The sequence below is a fragment of the Crocodylus porosus genome, unplaced genomic scaffold, assembly GCF_001723895.1.
Source record: "Crocodylus porosus isolate Cpor-Errol unplaced genomic scaffold, CroPor_comp1, whole genome shotgun sequence".
Lineage (NCBI taxonomy): Eukaryota > Metazoa > Chordata > Crocodylia > Crocodylidae > Crocodylus > Crocodylus porosus.
Genome location: NW_017728915.1, coordinates 21,954,491 through 21,975,651, shown reverse-complemented (window position 1 = coordinate 21,975,651; position 21,161 = coordinate 21,954,491). Strand labels below are relative to the sequence as shown.

The 21,161-nt window shown below is 42.3% G+C and overlaps 1 long non-coding RNA gene across 2 annotated transcripts; it reads right to left on the bottom strand.

Annotated features, from left to right (window-relative positions):
- Nucleotides 1-353: 353 nt before the first annotated feature.
- On the bottom strand, nt 354-20,083 carry LOC109310575. 2 transcript variants are annotated; one of them, XR_002101255.1, is made up of 4 exons: nt 19,943-20,083; nt 16,443-16,526; nt 14,673-14,762; nt 354-4,056 (listed from the first exon to the last, which is right to left on the bottom strand). It is a non-coding gene; the product is annotated as an uncharacterized LOC109310575 (long non-coding RNA). The 2 variants fall into 2 exon arrangements; XR_002101256.1 differs by lacking the exon at nt 14,673-14,762.
- Between the last annotated feature and the right edge of the window lie 1,078 nt (nt 20,084-21,161).

Genomic DNA, 21,161 nt, shown 5'->3' with positions numbered 1-21,161 from the left:
TCCTCCAAGCAATGTAGGTCTTTTACTTCATTTTATTTAAAAAGGGATTTGTTTTCTAATTTTTTTACTTCTGCTGTTGTCAATAACAGAATTCAGTGGAATGGCTGCAGCTTTTTCCGCCCATCACTTACAGTTTGTAAGTCACTGAATGGGAATGTATGTGTTTGATTTTATTTGCTTTAGCATAGCTGTCCAATGAAATGCAAAGGCATAAGTATGCATTCCAATCTACTGTATAATATTATGCAAGGCTTTAAAATACAAGTAAATAGCATTGCACACTTATATCAAGTCATTTTATTTTTAGGGTAAATAAACAAATAATAAAAAGACAAAACAATATAGATGCCTTAGCAGTTTTTTTTAAATGTGCATTATGAACAAAAAAATAAAATCCTCCAACCAGCATTTAAAGCTCCTATATAGCGAAGATTATTACATTCTGCAGTTGTAACAAGTCTCTCCTTAATGGACTAATCTTACTTCATTAAAGTAAACTATATATATGTTTTTGAATGCTAAATAAGGCACACATTATTGCAAATGCAAAGTTGTATCATGGATTTGGCAGACTCAAGGTAATAATTTCCTTCAACTTCAACACAAAGTTGTTGAATATTTCAATTGATTGCATTGGGCAATTCACTAGTCATTTAACCATATTAACATACAACTTGCATATTCAACATCTATGCTATCTAATTCTATACAGTATGAAAAGATTGAATGCTATATGAAGAGCTCCAAAATGCTCACTTTTAGGTTTTCACTAATACATATATATTACATAATTGATAACTGATTTTGTGTTTGTATTTATACAATAAACCTTTTGAAGAGAAAAACTGATTCTTTAACTGGAAGTAAAGAAGCATGCTTTATTTTAGTTTTTATTCATAGTTCAAGAAAAAACTGCCATCCCCTTTATTCACACATGCAGCACCTACAAACTAACTTTGCTTTTAATTACAGCATGGAACCCCACTGTTAGTATATATTTCATATACTCCTTAACACTAAAACACAGTGAGCTATGCAGTAAGTTTGCAACAGTTTTCAATATAAGCCCCAATTCAGCAAGACACTCAAGTATATGCTACTGTCTCATTTACTTCTGATGGTTTCTAAACAAAACACGCCCAAACTATTATGAAGTAGAAAGACATACAGCTTTCTCTCTATGCATTAAAAAAAATCCTTAGTACCTTATTCTTTCATGTATAAAGACTGGACCCAGTCCAAGCTTTTATACAACTATATGAAATCAATGGAAATTTAAGTATGACTAAACAAGTTCCATTTAACAGCAGTCTTTTCGCATGAGCAAAAAGTCCCAAGTAACCATAATTAGATAAATAATATTAGCCACCAAACAACAGACTGGACACATGCTAAAATCAACTCTTAGTTCACCATCATAAAGCCACAGTTCCTCCATGGGAATGATTTTGTTGGCTTAATAAAGCACCACGCTTAAGTACACAGAACAACTTCAACTTTGATCCTGCAATTGGCTGCATGTGGAATAACTGTACCCATGCAGTTACTTTGGAGTTACCCATGAAGAGAGTTGATCCATCTACCCTACCCTGCAGTAGGCAAACTGATATATATTGCGTGTGTTACATATACTGTACTGTATCAAGCACAGTAGGGCTCTGTTCCCAAACTGAGGCTTCTGGGTGCTGTCTTACACAAAGAAATAAGAAAATATTCAGTTCTCCACCTGGTAACTCCATTGGTATAATCCATTCCAAAATGTAATATTTGAATTTTACATAAAAATCTAAAACCAATATCAGGGCAAAGTTGACGTTGTTCAGGGGCTGGGTCAGTGAGACCATGCCTATGATGTTGTAATGGTTATATATTAGTAATTGCACTAGTTCAGGTCTGGGTTATATGCCAGACTCTCCCAAATTCTTAGCTTCCACCCCTTTTGGAAATACTGCTGATGGAAAAGAGATTTCTGTAACCATAACAGCAAACAAACAAATTTTGTTTGGAAATAAGTACAAAATGTATGTGTGTGTATCCTATGCAAACACATACTTGTTTCCACACTTGCCATAGAAAGGAAACCATTATATGGCAAGGATCCAATCCTTCACATTATTTCTCTGGCAAATGCTAAAATGTCTGTCAACATCATGTAAACAGGCTGCCAGGGAATTTTGAAGAAAGAAAATGAAAGCTGCCATTTATTCTGTGCATGACACCATTCAAACATTTTTCAAAACATTAAATGTTGCATTGCCATTTAAAATTTTGAATCATTCATCAACATGACATAAGGTGGAATGCACATCCTTATAAATTTAAACAGATCAATCCCACAATGACCTACTAAAAAGCAATCAAGAACCTCAAAGCAGGTAAAGGTGTTATGGGCTATGGCAGATAGTGAACTGCTAAGTGGGTGCTAAACACCACATCTGGTTTTGGTCCTCCAAATGGGACAGTCAGCATTGTGGAAGAGAGATACCGAAGCCAGGACAATTAGTGCTTCTGTGAGTGCCTAACAGGATGGCTACTTAAACAAGTAGCCTCTTAGCTGCCCGGACTTGTTAGATCAGCTTAGATCATTTCGGAGGTTGATGTTCCCTTGTGAATAACAGTCCTATACCAGTAATGATGCAAACCAGGCCTCAGAGTCCTTACTTAGCTGAGCAATAAACAAGCTTTGTCACATAGTACCCTTCATTTCTAAGCAAAGACACCTTGCTTGGGGCACAGAAGAGTTATTTCAGCCATAACTTCCCACTTTTTGTCTTCTATTGGGTGTGGCTTATGGCCAGCTAGAAGTTGCAGACGTGGTGTCAAATTGCACACTCACTCCAGTTCTGAAGTTTCAGTAAAAACTCAAGCAAGAAATAATATCATTTAAACATTCCTTTGAATACATGCTGCTGATCCTAATGATTTGTTGGGTACCTCAGTGTTTGTTGTGTGACAAGTTGGACTTTGGACAAGGTCAGCTCTTGAATCTTGATTATGTTTTTTTCCCCTTGAGCCAGAAGACATTGATTTGTACATCTAGTTTACCTTGTTTTCTTAGCCATTTGTGACACAGTACAACAGTTCCCATCGAAAAAAGTGTCATGTAAATAAATTACAACTTAGGACGTATACATTAAATAATTTTATAAATGAACTTTAAAAATGAAGGAATAAAAAATGCCAGTCCCAGCTTCTATGGCTGTAGTGATTATTCTGATCATGTTGTCATGTGTAATGAAGCACAGTCCCATCATTAATCAAAAGAACCAATCAGATAACTAATTTAGGCAATATTCTTTACCACAGGACATGTCGGTCAGTAAAAATGCATTAAAATAGCAAAAGATCAATAGTAGACACTAGGGACTGTGTTTACAAACCAGTCTTAAACTTTAGGGTATTATATTCTCAGTCATACTGGCCATCTGTTTTTTTAAGGTGAAGGAAAACTTCAGGCAAATGCCAGGATTTTATTTTACCTGATAAAATACATCAGAAGTTTTCTGTTACAAATGTATGAATTGTTTCATTATTTAATGATCTATAAACAAGTGTGCTCAGGCCCCTTCTAAAGGCAGGTAAAATATTAAAAAAAATACAATAGAACTGAACCAAACAACAAATGGTTGGCAATCCAAAGATTTACTGATGTGTGCCTTCAAAATCTTAAGTATGAGCCCGCATCGAATACTATACCTGGCAAACACTTATTTATGTGCTGCCGGAGGCGGCCTTGTGTTTTACATAGTCAATACCTTTATTTAAATGCAGATGAAAAGGACCCTGTTGCTAATGCCAAACCACACTTTTTTTACTTGTTATTCCTTACAATGAGAATTTTCTAAAATTTATTTTAATCTTAAAAATGTGCAGCCTACGTGTGAAATTGCTCTATTAATTTTAATCCTGTTGAAAAGTTAAACAAAAGAAAAGAAGACAAACATGGTGTGAGGAGCTGTTGTAGTCCAGTCACTGTCGCCATTCATGTAGCACTGCTCCTACAGAAGAGTTTCACAGGTTGACTTCGTGGTGTCTGAGAGAGCCAATTCAAGTTGCCTTTGTCAAAAAGAAAGAACAATGATCAAATCCATCACATAGCCGTGGCACTGAGCCACTATTATAAAGTAGAAAAAAAATCCTGGAATTAAGAGCAGAAGCAGCATTCTCAGCACCTCACCTCACAATCACAGTGAGGTACCTTTTAAAACTTTAACATTAAATATGTGAAAGAAGGGACAGAAAGCAAAATGAAGTCAAGCACACCATGAGCAGGCAGGATGTATATAAACTGTATATTTGGAACTTCGCACATGATTTCAGAAATTCTCAGAGGTTCCTATCGCCTTTGAAAAATTAAACTCAAGAACATCTAAGTAAGAGACAGCCCTGCAATAAAGCTAGGCATTTGTCACCTTTAGCTATATTGCTATGGGCAGCTACAATATGCAAAGGCAAACTGGGAGCCCAGCCCAAGGTCTCACTTTTACGTGCCACTATGGCAACTGAAGTCAGGTGCCGTTTTTTAGCAGGTCCTAGATTTGACCACCTACAACCAGTGACAGAGAGTTCTTGGTGCAGGGCTCTTAGCTTATACCACATATCTTCTTTCTTTGGTGGGAGGAAGGCGAAGAGCCTCACGACCTCATTAAGTCAAAGTCATTATGTCAAATTATTTGAAATAATTTTGCTTAAAAAGAAAACATTGAAGCACTAAATTATAATTCACAGACTACCAGTTCTACACAACGAAGTGTATGGACACACACAAGGAACAGTCTCACTACCAGTATTAGAATCAGGAAGCTAATCAAATGGACCCCAAGTACAATTGTTCTTTTTCCTCCACAGATGGGAAATGTCTTCAGGCCTTGTTTTTTAACACTGATTTCAGCAGGATTTTAGAGGCCCCTGAACACAAGAAAGCCCAGATTACTATAATTTGAAGGTAAAGGCTATAAGAGAGGGTCTGTGGATGTGCTCTCTTATTTTGATGATAATCAGGGATCCAGGTTTTCCATTTGACACTAAAAAACATGGTAAAACACGGATTTTCTCATTTCAAGAAGAAAAACGCAGATGTTCTAATTTTAACATTACAATTAAAATTTTAATGTTAAAATTAGAACATCTGGCAGATTTCTGCAAGGGGCTGGGGGGAGTGGGAGGAGGGCAGTCAGGCAGGGGGCTCCATGCACAGCTCCCTGCAAGTAAGTTTAGGTGGGATGGAAAGATTGAGGCTCCCATAGTGAGAGAGAGCGTTGGGCAGGGCTAGGGCTAGAGCTAGGGCTAAGGCTGCTGCCCAGCTGGGCTGGTGCGTGGGGTTTGGAGCCTGGGGCTGGCATGCATGGCTGCAGGGCCCAGGCGGGGAGCAGGATGTAATGCAGGTGACTTGTCTGGGGAACTGGCTCCTCACCACTGTGCACACTCCCAGGACTCCACTGGGGACATGTGCCCCCTAGATTTGTGAATGGGGCAGGGGTGGATGCCGGCTGCCCGCTGTGGGCTCAGGGCTCCCTACCCTGCTGTCCTCCCCCTGGGGCCTCTGCAGCACTGCGGGTGGGATCTGGCATGGCAGGGCAGAGCAGGGCAGAGAGGCTCAGTGCCACGGCTATGGCAAGGCATCCTCTGCCCACCCAGCACTGCCCGCCTGCCAACTCTGCACTGCCAGCCTTGCTGCTGCCAGGCAGCATGGGGTGCCTTGCCATGGCAGCACAGGGCTCCTAGCAGCAGCACTGAGCCTCCTCGCCCTGCTCTACCCTGCCATGCCAGGTCCTGCCAGCTGGGCCATGGAGGCCCCTAGGGGCAGGGCACCAGGGCAGGGAGCCCCAAGCCCACTCCAGGCAGAATACACCCCCACACCATGGGCTCCAGCCATGCCACCCATGGAGGAGGGGGAGACAGGCTTCACTGCAGCAGTTACCACCTCCCATGGGCAGCAGGTGGGGCGCAGATGCTGCGGTGGGGGGTAGGGAGCTGTTGACCCAGGTCCCCGGACCCATAGCCCTAGCAGCTGGGGGTCCCCTCCAGCAGGTCTGGTGGGGGCAGGGGGTTGTGGGTGGGAAGTGAGGGGCACCAGCAGGGCCAGGAGGCTGTGGGTTGGGGGTGAGGTGCACCAGCAGCAACCAGGGGGCTGTGAGTGGGGAATGATGGGCACCAGTGAGGCTGTGGGGCTGTGGGTTGGCAGTGAGGGCCAATGGCATGGGCAGAGCACTATCATGTCAGGGCTGCTTAGCACAACAAAGCAGTGGGGGGATAGCCGCAGCTGGACCTGCATCCTGGTGAGCAAAGGGGACAGGGGGAGCTCTGATTTTACAGGATAAAAAACACAAAAGCAAATGCCAATATGTATAGGTATTTAGAATTTATTTTATTATAGTAATTGAGACACTAGTAAGCTTCCAAATTGCTTTAAAATTGTCAATATATCCATAAAGCATTGTGTTCAACTGATACCTTTATAGTGGTGTTTCATTTTAAATTGTGAAAAAACATAGATTTGGGGTTTTTAATCATAATTTGTGATTTTTCTTTCTAAATCAGAGAATTTGCAATTTTTAAACAGAGAAAACTAGGATCCCTGGTGATAATGTTAAATGTGCTTAAGGTTAAGCAGGTATCTAAGTACTTTGTTTGATAAAGGCATGGCAAAGGGGCAGCCAGAAGTCTAATATAGCAGCCTGAAACATATCTAGTAATATTTGTTTCCAGAGGGATAAGAGGGCAACTAAGAGGTACTTTAGCTGCTAAGGAGCTCTGTGTTTGGCAAGTATTCTCCTGTTGTTCTGAGGGTTTTCCCTAGATCATATTCATCTTTGTTTTCCTCCAAAAAAACCAAGAACTTATTTTATTGTATGTAATTCAATTACTTTTTTCCACCCAATAAAATAATCTCATGCAAATAAAATCAGGATTTCTTTCCTTTTTTGGCTTGGGTACAGCATCTTTTGTACCCAGCTAAGCAATCTTCACAGTGCTTGGCAATGATCCTGCTTAGAAGGGCAGGATTTAGAACAGATGCAGACTTCTCCATGCCGGGGTGCTACCAAGTTCTCTTTTGATTAGTAGGATGCATAATTGAGTATGACAGAATATAGATTTCTGGCAGAAAATCATTTCTAATGGGAGAAGCCACTTGCTTCATTGCTGTGGACACCCACTTCAATTAAAGGAGGACCAAATCCTTAAGTTAGGATGTTAACCCTGTGACTTCTTCAATATACACCATGGCTGATTTTGCATTCAGGAACCACTGTCTGGTTACAATTATATTATAGAAAACTGACAACAAAATAATTCAAAGCCAGGAAGAGGGGAAAAAAGGTTATCATTATATACCGTTTCAAGCCTAAGTTATTTTTGATCCTACTACCAAGTTTGACTCTAATGACATGCAAATTTTTCAGGTGGCTTCAGGCAGTGTTGACAGCTTTCATGGACAACCACCTCCTTGTAACCCAGTGGTCAGGGACTACTGGTGTAGATGTATGCACAGTGCTTTGTTTGTGCAATTACAGGTACTAAAAATACAAACTGATCACAAAAGTCCTTCTTGACTGTGCTTCTCCTTCCAGCCCAAGTCATCCTTACACTTCGGCCACACAGAAAATTTCTAAAAACTAGAGAATGTTTTCAGTATTGAAAATCTAAAGCCTAGTCCAGGAATGTCTTCCTATCAATTACAGTGGGATTTGGATAAAGCTCATGGTGCTTACCATCTATTACTATAATACTTTGTACACTAGCTATTTCTAAAAATGGTAATAGCAAACAAATTTTATCTCAATTTAACTAAGTCATTTAGTCTTTTAAAGTTAGTATTAAAAAGGAGGAAGACAAGGGTGAAGAGGCATCTAATTCATGTATTCCACAGGCAGACAACTCAGATGTTCCAGAGAGTTGGTGATATCACAATTACTAGTTAAATTTTAATAATATATGATTTCTATAACATAGCTTCTACTCTGAATTCCATGGAAGACTTGCTTCTAAAAGGCAGCAAATTTTAGAGTAAAAGTACATAAAGTGCTAGTAGCTTAACAGGACCTAGTAACATTACAAACCAAGATATGAGGCATATTCATTTGACACTAGCAGGGAATTTTAGATGCAGAATGTCTGAACTGAATATGTCCAAGTTCAAACTGGAATTTAGCCAGCTGCACCACCTTAAAAAAATGAAACAAGTCATTTGAACCAAAAATAACTAGGGCCTCCTCAAATTTATGTTTTACAAGTATCTTAGCATAGTATTTCCAGCAATAGTCTCCTCCTAAGATTATTTGGGACATGAGTTCTGTGTTGACTCACAGGGAAGAATAACATCAGCACCACTACCTGATGTATAATGAGTCTCTTTAAACATCCGTTATTGAAACAGTGATGCAGCACAGCTTGTGAGATCTACCAGCACCACAGCATTAACTGGTACAGTTACACTACAAAGTCCTAATAATGCATCTTATAAAAGGATCTTTCAGAGAATCACGATTTCTTAAAGTAAGCTTTTAAACAATAATGTCATATATTTCTATTGTACATGCCATGTGCTTAAAATAATAAATGACAATAAACTATAGAACTAAAGTAAATTGTGATGTGTGGCATTGGTTAATTTTTCATTTGCAGAGCTGAACATTTTTCATCAAAAACTATTTTAAACAAAAAGCTGAGTTTACACAAAAACCTGGAAATGCAGGATTTGGGGCTTTTTTGCTTTCCTCAAAAAAAAACAAACAAACCTGATTTTGTTGGAAAACTGAGCCAAAGTGTTCCAGAGAAGGAAAAAAATAATTCTATTAGCTCTTGGAAAAACGTGTACTGGTGGAGTTGACCGTCAGAGAATAAATAGAAAATGGTAAACCAATTCCCTTAATAAAAGCATGAAGCAAGAAATTCTAACCTAAATGCCTGTGTACAAGATGGCATAGCTGTTGTAATGCATAGGAAGCCTGCACTAGCAGAGAACCCATGTTATGACATTCATGCAGGATCCCTTTGCAGAGAGTATCAGTGTGTGACCAAAAGCAGTGGCTAAGTTCAACAAGTCTTAGCCTCCTAAAGAACTGAGACACTGGCAGCCTGCATTATTTGAAGACTGCCTTAAGTTACATGGGGAAACCAGATCAATACAAAGCTGTTTTAAGATACAAGCAACTCAATGGCCAATATTATAAACTATGCTCTTGTGTTGTGCTATATGGTCCTCAGATATAGCCAAGTACCTAGCCCACCATTTGGAAAAATAACTTGAAAAAATAGAAAAAAAAAGAAAGGATGGCTGTTCGTTGAACTGTCAAATGCTGCAAATATGTTTTCCTGCAGAGAAACAAGGGGCCCCAAAGAACCTCAAATCCTTCTAGTCCTGGCTTATCCCCCACGCTGGCAGAAAATAGTGCTTTATACATGACCTCAGTTTGTGATAAGTGATAGATAATACAGATTCCAAAACAGACATGTTTCTGCACACTGAAAGGCCATCTTAAAACTGGTGCATCTTAAAAACAAGTGTTTTTAAAGTTCGAGAAATTTTATGACAGGGTCCAGCAGAAACAGATGTTCCCTGCGAGTCGCTTCTCCCATCCCACACATCTTTGAAACAATATTCAAATTCCGTTTGGCACTTATCCTGATATTTTTTCCCAAGATAACACAGTTGTAGGAAAACGTGTCTCTTATCTCACTGCTATAAATATAATAGTAATATTAGAAGATATCACTCATATTAAATCTAAGAAAGTGAGACCATGATAATCATGCATAGTTTTATGTTAATACCCTACTAATATCCTTACCTTGTGCACACTGCCTTGCTTGCATTAATAGATAGATTAATTTGTGAAAACTTCACTTTGCTAAAGATTTTACACCTGTGGAGTTATCTGGCAGGTCCTTTACCAAGGTGATATTAGAGTGAAGGTTTTGATTTCCCAAATGCAGACAACAAGCTATAGTTGGTATAAACTGGCCTATGTCTAGGGTGACCATATGGGACTATGGAAAATCCAAGACTCTGCCCACTGCAGCTGTTGCAGGCAAAGCAGGAACAGCCCCACACTGCCCCTGCCCCTGCCCCAACTTGGGCAGCCCCCAAGTTAAGCTCAGAAAAGGGAAGAGGCAGTGAATGGGGAAGGAGAGATATCCCCACAGAGAACAAGAGCCCCTCTATCCACCCCCAGCGTGATCCTGCCACCCAAAGGGATCCAAGTGACAGAGTCCAGGCTCCATGAACATTGTGTGCCTTCCAAGGCTGAGGGAGCACAGCGACCATGCACAGGCGGCAGCGGCAGTGTTGGCATTGGGGGCATGGTGGTGGCGAGCCGGGAGCAAATGCTGACTGGTGTCAGCCCACAGACACCACCAGCAGAGTCAGTGGAAAGGGGATATGGCAAGCGCCGACTGCCTGCAATCTCAGGGGGTGCACTTGCACCTGTGTGCACCTCCTACATGTTGCAATGCCAGGTTCCACACCTGTTCCAGCTATACACTGCCAGAGCAGAGCCTGGAGCCACCCCACCAAACACAGGTCTCTGGTAGTTAGGTATGCAGGAGAGTGGGAAGGACCACGTGGCTTCCTAGTCCCAGCTTCACTAGGATGCAAGTCAACTGGGGCTGCAGTCCCAGGGCAAGGCAGGGATCCACACTTCACTCAGGGCAGGGGTACAAAAGAGACATACACCTGATGGAAGGGAGGGGCCATCACCAAGTAGGATTATACCTCCATTGCTCAAGACTATAGGGGGGCTGTCAGGAAGGCTAAGGCAGAGATGGAACTAGGACTAGTGAACAGGATCAGAGATAACAAGAAGCCCTTTTTTAAAAACATAGGGAGTAAAAAGAAAGCACCAGGTAACGTGGGGTCCCTGCAGGGCATGTTTGGCAATCTGGTGGTTGCACCAGATGATAAACCTGACCTCTTTAACAAATTCTTTGCCTCCATTTTTCTAAGCAGGAACTGGGACAACCCCCCCACAGGGATTCTGGATGGACTCAGAAGAGCCACAGCCAGGTCTAGGGTCAGAGAGGACCTAGTTAGGGAACTTCCGGTAGGGCTGCATGTGTTCAAATCAGCAGGTCCAGATGATCTCCACCCCAGGGTACTGAGGGAATTGGTGGAGGTCATTGGACCCCTGGCTGGCTTTATGAGCACTCATGGTGCTCTGGCCAGGTGCAAGCAGACTGGAAAAGGGCCAGTGTGGTCCCCATTTTCAAAAAAGGGAGGAAGGAGGACCCGGGAAACTGAGGAACTGTTAGTCTTACCTCGGTCTTGGGGAAGCTCTTTGAGAAAATTATCCAGGAGCACATCTATGAGGGACCAGCAGGGGAGATTATGCTTAGGGGCAACCAACATGGGTTCATTAGGGGCAGGTCGCGTCAGACCAACCTAGTTGCCTTCTATGGCCAGGTCACAAAATCCTTAGATGTAGGTGTTACGGTGGATGTAGTCTTTCTGGACTTTAGGAAAGTCTTCGACACTGTCTCTCACCCCAGGCTCATTAAAATAATTAGGCAACTGTGGTGTTGATGCCTACACAGTAAGATGGGTTGCAAACTGGCTGGAGGGCCACATCCAGAGAGTGGTAGTGGATGGGTCATTTTCAACCTGGAGGGACATGGGCAGTGGGGTCCTCCAGAGCTTGGTCCTTGGGCCCACACTGTTTAACATCTTCATCAGCAAGTTGGACAAGGAAGTGAAAAGCACCTTGTTCAAATTCTCAGATGATACTAAAATGTGGGGAGAGGTGAGCATGCTAGAAGGAAGGGACAGGCTACAACTGGATCTGGACAGGTTACAGGGGTGGGGGGATGAGAATAGAATGGGATTCAATACTGACAAGTGCAAGGTACTGCACCTAGGGAGAAAGAACCAGCAGCATACCTACAGGCTGGGGAACTCCCTTCTCATCAGCAAAGAGGCAGAAATGGATCTTGGAGTATTATTGATTCCAAGATGAACATGGACTGCCAATGTGAGGACGTGGTCAGTAAGCCCAACCACACCTTGTCATGCATCCACAGATGCGTTACAAGCTGGTCCAAGGAGGTGATCCTCCCCCTCTATATGACATTGGTCAGGCTGCAGCTGGAGTACTGCATCCAGTTCTGGGCATTGCACTTCAAGAGGGATGTGGACAGCATCAAGAGAGTCCAAAGAATGACCACTCGCACGGTCAGGGGGCAGCAGGGCAAGCCCTACAAGGAGAGGCTATGGGATCTGACCCCACATGAGAAGGCTGAGGGGGAATCTGGTGGCCATCTATAAAATTATGAGGAGAGACCAGTGGAAATGGGAGAGTCCCTGTTCCCCCAAGCACTACCAGGAGTAACTAGGAATAACGGCCACAAGTTGACAGAGAGTGGGTTCAGACTAGACATCAGGAGGCGCTACTTCACAGTCAGGGCAGCTAGGATCTGGAACCAACTTCCAGGGGAAATGGTGCTTGCTCCTACCTTGGGGATCTTCAAAAGGAGGCTCGATAATCACCTAGCTGAGGTCATTTGACTCCAGCATTCTCTCCTGCCCATGGCAGGGGGTTGGATTTGATGATCGGCTCAGGACCCTTCCAACCCTACCAACTATGAAACTAGAAGCCACCCAAACCCCATCCCCCTAGGAAGCCCCTTCCTCACCTGAGCTTCATATGACAGTGCCTAACTGGTCCTGACTGCACTGGGCTGCAAACTTCTCACACACAGCAGAGTCAGTCAGGGACAGTTTTATGGGTGGGCAGTGTGGGCGACCACCCAGAGCACCATGGTCTGAGGGGTTTGCACACGTGTGAACAGCCCACACTCGGGAGGAGCTGGACCAAGCATGTGAGAGTGGGGTGGCACCAATCCAAGACATTTGTCCAAATGTTCATCTACTGGCCCAGATGCCAGGACACTATGAAATCCAGAACTGTTCCAGAGAAACTGGGCCATATGCATGGGTGAAGGGAGAAAATATCATTTGGGGGGGCTGAGCACACGTGTGTGTGTGCACCTATGTGTGTGCATGCACACACTCAGACACACCCCCCCCCTGCCCAGCAGGTAAGTCTCTGGAATGAAAGGAGCAAAGGAGAGGGAAGGTGGGGGGCATATTGAGACCTGAACAGTGAGTGAGGGAGTGGGGAAGAGGCAGGGGGGCAGGTGTTGGGATGGGTGGAGCCCAGGCAGCTCATCCAGGGCTCCTGCTGATATGCACACCATGGGAGGCATGTGCCCCCTGGATTTGTGTGTGGGGCTGAGGCAGGCCACCACTGTGGGCTGGGCTCTGTACCCTGTTACTGTTGCCCCGAGAGACACGCGATGCCAGGATCCCACGTCTGCCAGGCTGCGTGGTGTCCCCTGCCCACCTGACAGAGGCACAGCCTGCATGTCTGAGTCTCTTCACGCCCCTTTCCCCACTTCACTGCAGCTGCCTGGAGCCCACACCCGGGCTGCCCTGCGGCCCTCTGCGCTGCCACCACTGCCCGTGGTTGGGAGGACTAGGCCCTGTTAGCCCCGGCCTTCCACCACCTACGGGCATATGGTCTCCCTACCTATGTCCCACTGAAGATAATGAAGCTAGGAAAATTTATGCTGGTTGAAAATCTGGCCCAATATAAACTGAAATGCTAATTTCCAGTGTAAATCTATGACAAAAGTACTGAAAGATGGAGGAGGAGGTGAACCTTTGAAGAATTTTTAAATGCTTTTCTGTCAAGAGTAGAACATGTAAATAAAGGTAGATTGAAAGACACCAACTATGTCACATTATCTTTTACATGTGAAAGAACTTCAAAAAACAAAAGAATGGGATGTGTGTGTGTGTGTATATATTATACAGTTTAATAACTCTGCTCTAACTACAAATTAATTCAAATCTTGTACTTGCATTAAAAATGAACTCTATCTATTTTATGTTGATCATTAACTAAGAATATTTCACACCAGAGATTTGTCATATTAAGGAGAATTGAAACCACTTATATCAATTAATTGTATTATACATAATCTCTACGTAGATTACCAAAAATAATTTAGATTCTACATTAAGGAAGTATTAAATACAAATTCTTTAAGGAGTCATGGCCCAAACTCCTATTTGAATAATATTTGGGGATGAAGGGACAAAGGAAAGAGATGAAAGAAAAAGAGGCAGTAACCCAGAACTGTTTGCAAATTTTACAAATACAATTTTCTGTTGAGAAATGCCATTTCATCAAAACCTAAACATTTGCTCAAATATATCACTTTCATTAGGGAGGGATTTTCAGCTCTGAAGCAAAAGTTCTAAATCTTTTAAGAACAAGGGTGAGAACTCCTGTTGTTTTTAGTAGGGGGGAAGGTCAGAGGTACCCCGGTCAGATAATTGCCTAGACAACTAATAGAGATTTGTAAGACTGAGATTCCAGTTTCTGCTCTAAATTAGGCAGAGAACAGAACTGAACCTGATTCTCTCATGTCTCAGACATGTGCCTGAACAACTAAGCTATTGGCCATTCTAATATGTTGCTCTCTGTCCTGTAGCGTTCCTCTTTTCCCCCATAAAAGATTCAGATATCTTGTGTTTGTTCTTATAGGACTGAGGAAAAAAACTTCAAAACCTTGACATTTTTCATGAAATGGAATTATTGATAAGAGGCACCCATGAACACTGTGAAAATAAAGGTAAAAAGATATTAAATAATCAAAAAAAGAAAGTTCACTTTCTGTCAGAGGTTATGATGTCAAGGACTCAAGAACTCAGGAGTCTGTAGAAACAGGAACTCTGAAGACCCCACTGAATAAATAAATCACTGAAGCAAAGAGATGGGCCCTGTAACAACCACCAAAATATTTGGAACTATCTAAAGATGACAATTGAATGTGATATCCTCCACTCCAAATACAATGTCTGGTGACCACTTCATCAGGAAAGGAGAGGAACATGACAATGTTGGATTCAGGCAAGGGTATCAAATTCATCTGGCCCCGGAGACCAAATGAATGGTGTTGGTATGGTCCCTTTTAGGTGCAGTGTTAGGTGCAGATCCTGCACCTGTGGCACCTGCTCCAAAGCCATGCTGCAAGCAACATCCATTCCAGCTAGTCCTCGATCTGCACCTAACACTGCGCTTTACATGGCTGGACTTGATGCCATTTGCAACATGGGTCCTGGGACAGACAGTGCATGTGGTGTGGATGCCAGACTGGCTGGAATGACCACTGTGTGTAGTGTGGGTCCTAGAGGGGCTGCTGTGAGGAAATCCACGTGGAGTGGGTCCTGAAGCAGCTGGAGTAGGCACCACGTGTGGTGCAGGTCCCAGTCCCCGAGCACTGGGCTGGTCCTGTGCATGCCACATGCAGTTTGTGGGTCCACTTTGAGACCCAGGGGCAGCATCAGGGCTGGACAACAGGCCTGTGTGGGCCGGATCCAGCATGTGCGCCACATGTTTGATTCCCCTGGTTTAGGGAAACAGGGGCGTGAATTTCTGTTGCCTATAACTGAGCAAAAATAAGCAAGCTGCACCTGTAGGCAAGAGGTTATTAAAAGTTATACGGGAAGTAACCTGTAAAAATAGCAGTAACTAGAGTATTAGCAAACCAGCCATTAGGGCTGTATGAAATTTCACCAGCTGTTTCATTTTGATGCTGTTTAGACTCTTTTTGAGCTCAAAACATTGAAATCAAAATGAAATGAAGGGCTTTGAAACAGCCTCAAAACGAAACGAGGGCAATCGAAACATTCCAAAAGTTCCGAAATGTTTTGAGTTTCAAAGCTGAGGCTGGGCTTGCCTGCAGGGAAACAGAAAGTAAGGAGAGGGAGGGGGAAAAGGCGGGAAGGACTGCTCTGATATTGATTGTGACAGTTTGGCTACCTGATATGCTGCTGGTGCTACTGTGCTGCTTACTAAGTTATTACCTGTCGTCATTTAAAGTGGTGGACTAGAAGAGGCTGTAGGGGAGGGGGAGAAGGCCTCATTGGGGCACACTACCATGTCACGTAGATGCCCCAACACCTTACACACACACAGACAGTCATACGTCATGAGTTTTGCTTGTCAGCAGCTTGAAGTGCAGTTTCCCAGAAACCCCTATACCCACCTCCTTGAAACTTGGTAGGCTTCATGGCTTCAGAAGGGGCTATCATCCCAGCTGTTTTCATTCAAATCTGCCACAAAATGACAATGTTATAGGCAATTTTGTGCTTCCCCGTTATAGCCTATGGGCGAAATACCAAAACAGTGTCGAAACAGTGAAATAGTTTCAATAAAATGAAACAGGACAGTAGTTTCAAAGTGAAATGAAACTTGAAATCAAACACTGTCCTGTAGAAATGACGAAATGGAAGTTGAAATGAAACAGTGCTGTTTCGCACAGCCCTACCAGCCATACTGCTTCCTATGATGTTGCAATAGGACAGGATGTATAGAGAGGGAAACGTCTGTAAACATTTACACAATGCTTCAAATTAAGTCTGTTTCAATCATACTTACAGCAGAAAGAAGCTAGATCCACCAGACACCTCATTCATTGAAAATTATTCACTGAGCTCCAGTAGCAGCAGTAACACTGATGATCTGGAATGAGCAGTAGAAAACAGCATAAGTGGCTTCACCATGAAGATATGAAGTCCATATGAAAATATGAAGTCTTGTGTTCAGGAGTATGTGTCACATGAGCTAGCAGGAAGAACCTGGATCTGTTCAGCTGCCAGAATCAATGTATTTGACGAAACCCTCTATAACAGTGATTCTCAATTTTTATTTACTCACTCCATCACGCCTTGTCAGGCTCAAGGCATCCCTCCACAACTGTGGTGAATTGAGTGGCATCCCATTTAAAACATTTTTTTCAAACATTATTTATTACAATGTTTACCTCCTTGCAGGGGGACCAGACAGTAGGGGTGGGGAAGTGGCCAAGCAGGTAAAGCTTGATCCCGTTCTCCTCCTCATACCTGCAGCCTGAGACTGCCCTTACCTGTTTATATCCTCACACTTCTTGTGGCCCTCTTCAAAGGCTCTTGTGACACTCCCAGGTGCCCTAGCAACTTGGTTGAGAATTATCTCCCTACAACAATGTTTTCACAACAGAACATGAATACAGAATGTTTCCTATACATACATTCAGCCCAGGTGTTGTGGTGCAGGACGTAATATTCATCTTTAACCTGACATGGCTGGTCCATTGAAAAAAATCTCTGAATAAGTTGGCAAGGTGTCCCTGTACCTGAACATCCTGCAGCCTGCAAGAACAAAGAATCTGGAGGCTGCACATGGTCAAGGGAAAAACAATAACCCACATCCCTGCAGAGGGCAAATTTGCTTGCAGTATTTTAACACTGACTATGTAACCCATCAGCAGCAACTAACTGCACAAGCAATACTTAGAGAAAGGTTTTGGTAGAACTTTCCAGAACTTTTACTGGCAATATACTCAACTTCTGAGGAGAAATGCACCACAACAGACAACAGGGATTTTGACATGAGCTAGTTAGCTAACAAATAAAAATAAACAGACCTTGGTAAAGTGAACTACTAGTGAAAAAAAGTGAACTACTAGAGAACTTCCATTAATATTATATGCTCTACATATCAGAGACAACAAAAACATAAGCAAAAATGCACTGTTTCCAAATATTCCTTACATCAAACTCTATTACTCAGATAACATTGCTCGAACTATCTTATAAAATGGATAATCATTTGTTCTTTTTTTTTATTTGTAAACTTAACCTTTATCTGTGGCCAAATGCAAAAAAGGTGCCATTGTTTAACAAAACTGCCACCTAGTTCAGAAATAGACCTTTGAAACCAAGTAGATTAATAATTTCTAGTTATTATATCTACCAGAGATCCTCTCTGCCAACTGCCTAGAAGCTTATGGGCTCTGAGCTTCCATGGAAAAACCACAACTACCTTCAGGGACTAGAGAAGCAACAAATGCTTATTTTGCAAACCAACAGCTCCTTTGGGTAAACTGAAACTTTGTTAGCAGTAACCAGGTGAAATGGGTTGCTTTCAGTAATTAGAGACGTATTGTAGGGCTGTAATTAGAGACATGGCGTAATTAGAGACGTATTGTAGGGCTGTGAGAAGCTTTGATAGCCAATTCAATTTTAGGAGATTCAACCTGATTCAGGGATCAAATCTCCGAATCTCAATTGAATTGGGAGACCAATTAAAAGCTCCGAATCAATTTGAGGCATCCGAATCGATTCAGAAATAATTCAGAAAAGATTCGGTGATTTGGCCATAAACTAAACACGCAGCTGACACAGCTGCCTCCAGCTGGTAAATCTGTTGGGGTTGGGGGAAGACGAAGAGAAGAAGGGGGAGGGAGGGATTGGGGCTGGGACAAGCCACCCAGGGCAAGGGGGTGCATTACTTGGGGACAGGGGTGGGGGGCGTGGGCATGGCAGTGCAGGGAGCAGGGGCTCTGCCCTGCTGCTGCTTGCCCTCTTCTATGTGGATCGAGCTGCTCCCACATCCCGCCACCCCCCTCCCGCCCCAGCCGGGAGCAGGGCAAAGCCCCTGCTCCCAGAGCTGCTACACCTGCATCCTGCACCTGCCACCCCCTCCCCAAGCAATCCCTGGGCAGCTGATCCTAGCCCCAATCCCTCCCTCCCCCACACCCCTTCTCTCTCCACTCTCCCAACCCCACCAGACTTACCAGCTGGAGGCAGCTGTCAGCTGCCTGTTCAGTCTATGGCTGAATCTCCAAAGCTGTGCCAAATCTTTCAGATCTGATTCTGCCAAATCAAATTGGGAGTGATTCAAATCTCCAAATTGAATCACTGTCCTCTGCATCGGCCGAATCCAAATCCAAAGCAAATACTTGCTGCTTCACACAGGCCTAGTGTATTGCAGCTCACAAGTCCTAAGGGTGTCCCAGAGAAATAGTGGAAGTCTAATAATAATAAGGGCATGGAAAAAAGACATGTTAATAAAAACATATTTTATATCTTAGAAGGCAGTTTACATAGTTGTTTGTAAAATATTCAACTCCAGTAATGTTTTTTAATGCAAAACTGTGCTTTGTTCTATTCATTTTAAAAAGAAAATGTTGACGCTGTTTTCAATAACATTTTATAGTAATTTTTCATTTACTAAAAAAAAGGTCAAAGCAGATTTTGATAACATTTTCAATAGATATTTTCCATCCTTGCCCCCAAAATTGTGAACAGTACTGAAAACACAAAATGGTCCATATTAAATAAAAGCTAACTCCAATATTCCATTTTTGTCTCAATTGAAGACTCAATTTTTACCATATCTGTTTGTTTGTATTCATACTTTTTCCTACATACATTTGATTTTCTTAGGAACAACACGATAAAGTAGTGGAACTTACAGCTGAAGCTACAAATATTTCACTAGCTGTGACAGTTCTACAAAACTTTTAGAGTATTTCGAGTACTAACTACACTTCCTATAAAAGTCGCAGTATAAAAATTTGATTTTTTTTTTATTTGTTCTAGTATAATAAAGAGACTTCAGAATATATGAGTATTCTATTACAGCAATGGGAGGAACATTGGTTTTAGACCAATAATCTAAATAATACTCAGGTAGAAAAAATAATGTCTTCCTCAAATAAGACACTACTAAAACTTAATGCAATCATTGATAATCAAGGTAAATCACATTTTAAGTATCTGAATATATACAATGTGCATGTATGCATTGCAAAGCAAAATCATGGCATGCCTTTGCAAACTTATAAAGTTTGTAAAGTAGTTTTTTTCTTGCAAATGATTGCAAAATTCTAGCAACCATCTTTTCATTTAAAAGGTAGGGAATAACCTTTAAATATTTTTTAAAATTTCCTTGGAGCATGCATTTTAACACTATCCTCCAAGTATGTAGTCTTGCTGGCCTTACTCCAAAAAAGGAACTTTGTTAACAAACTTCTTACTTTCATTCTGATGATGCAATCTCTATGTGGCCATAAATTTTACAGGTACAGAAAAATGACCTCTAATTTCACTCACCTAAGTCAGGCAAAGATCACTGTCCATCAGATACTCACAGAAAGCAGCCTCTTATATCAGAAGCTTATTTATGTTTATAGTTTGTTTTACTGTTAAAATCACCTATCTTGCAGCTCTGAATCCCTGAACCAGTGTCCTCATTCCCAGTGACTGAATTAAGTGCAGCTTCAGGGGAAGGGTCTTAAAGTGATAGCACACGAAGAAAGGCATGTTAAATAAGTCCTGTAGTACATATAGATTTACCTTGATACACACTGGTCACTGAGCATAATCAGTTACTAGCATATTTATAAGGAATACTTATAAGTAAACCATCTGAGAATACATGTGACATTACAGACAACTTCTCTTGGCTTAGCAGAGGAAGGATGGGTTTCCTCTTAAGTATGTGCTCTCTCTTTCCAAATTGAACTGCTCTCGCTTATTTAAACTGGAGCATTGTGCAGCTCAGGTACTGTGGAAAGGCATCCAAAATATTTACTCTGAACCTCACTTGAACTGAGACTAGGATGTGAGATCTAGGGTATTTGCACACTTCAGTCTATACTTCCGTAAGTTCAGCAAAGGTGGACTGAGGTTGTTTGCACAGCTGGTCAACTGGCAAATTCATCCTCACTCCAGCTGGAAGACTGGCTCTCTCCCAGCTACTACCAGGTCTGTATTCTTAATTAACAATGGGGAGGAATTTATTGTTTGAGAGAGGGCATCCATAGAGGATTTCATATTTCCCTTCAAATCGTTTGACCATGGAGCTCGAAACAAACCTATAGGCTAGGGACAGAAATTGCACACAGACCAATTTAAGCGATCAGAAATTGGTTGAAATCACTTCAAATCAAATCAAATCGCACCAGGGTGGGTGGGCTAGCTTTGGCCTAAGCTGTCTGCTTCAGCTGAGTTGGGAGGCATGCTCTAGTGACCCCTGGCTCCTGGCCTGGCCTCTGCAGGCATGTGCTGCATTTCCAGACTCAAAAGTGAAGGTCTATTTACTTGCTTATCAGTTCAAATTATACAGCTAAGACTAACCCGAGAAGATTGAATAGATTCAACCATGGGCTTTTTGACTATCTGTTTCATGAATACCATTGTCAAGAGAATTGGGCAGGGCTTGCAGAGTCCTCCTAGAGTGAACTTGCCTGATTCATCATTGTGTTTCTAAACTTGGGGTCTGATCCTCTTCTCATTTCTACTGATGTAAAGCAGGCAAAACCACATTGGA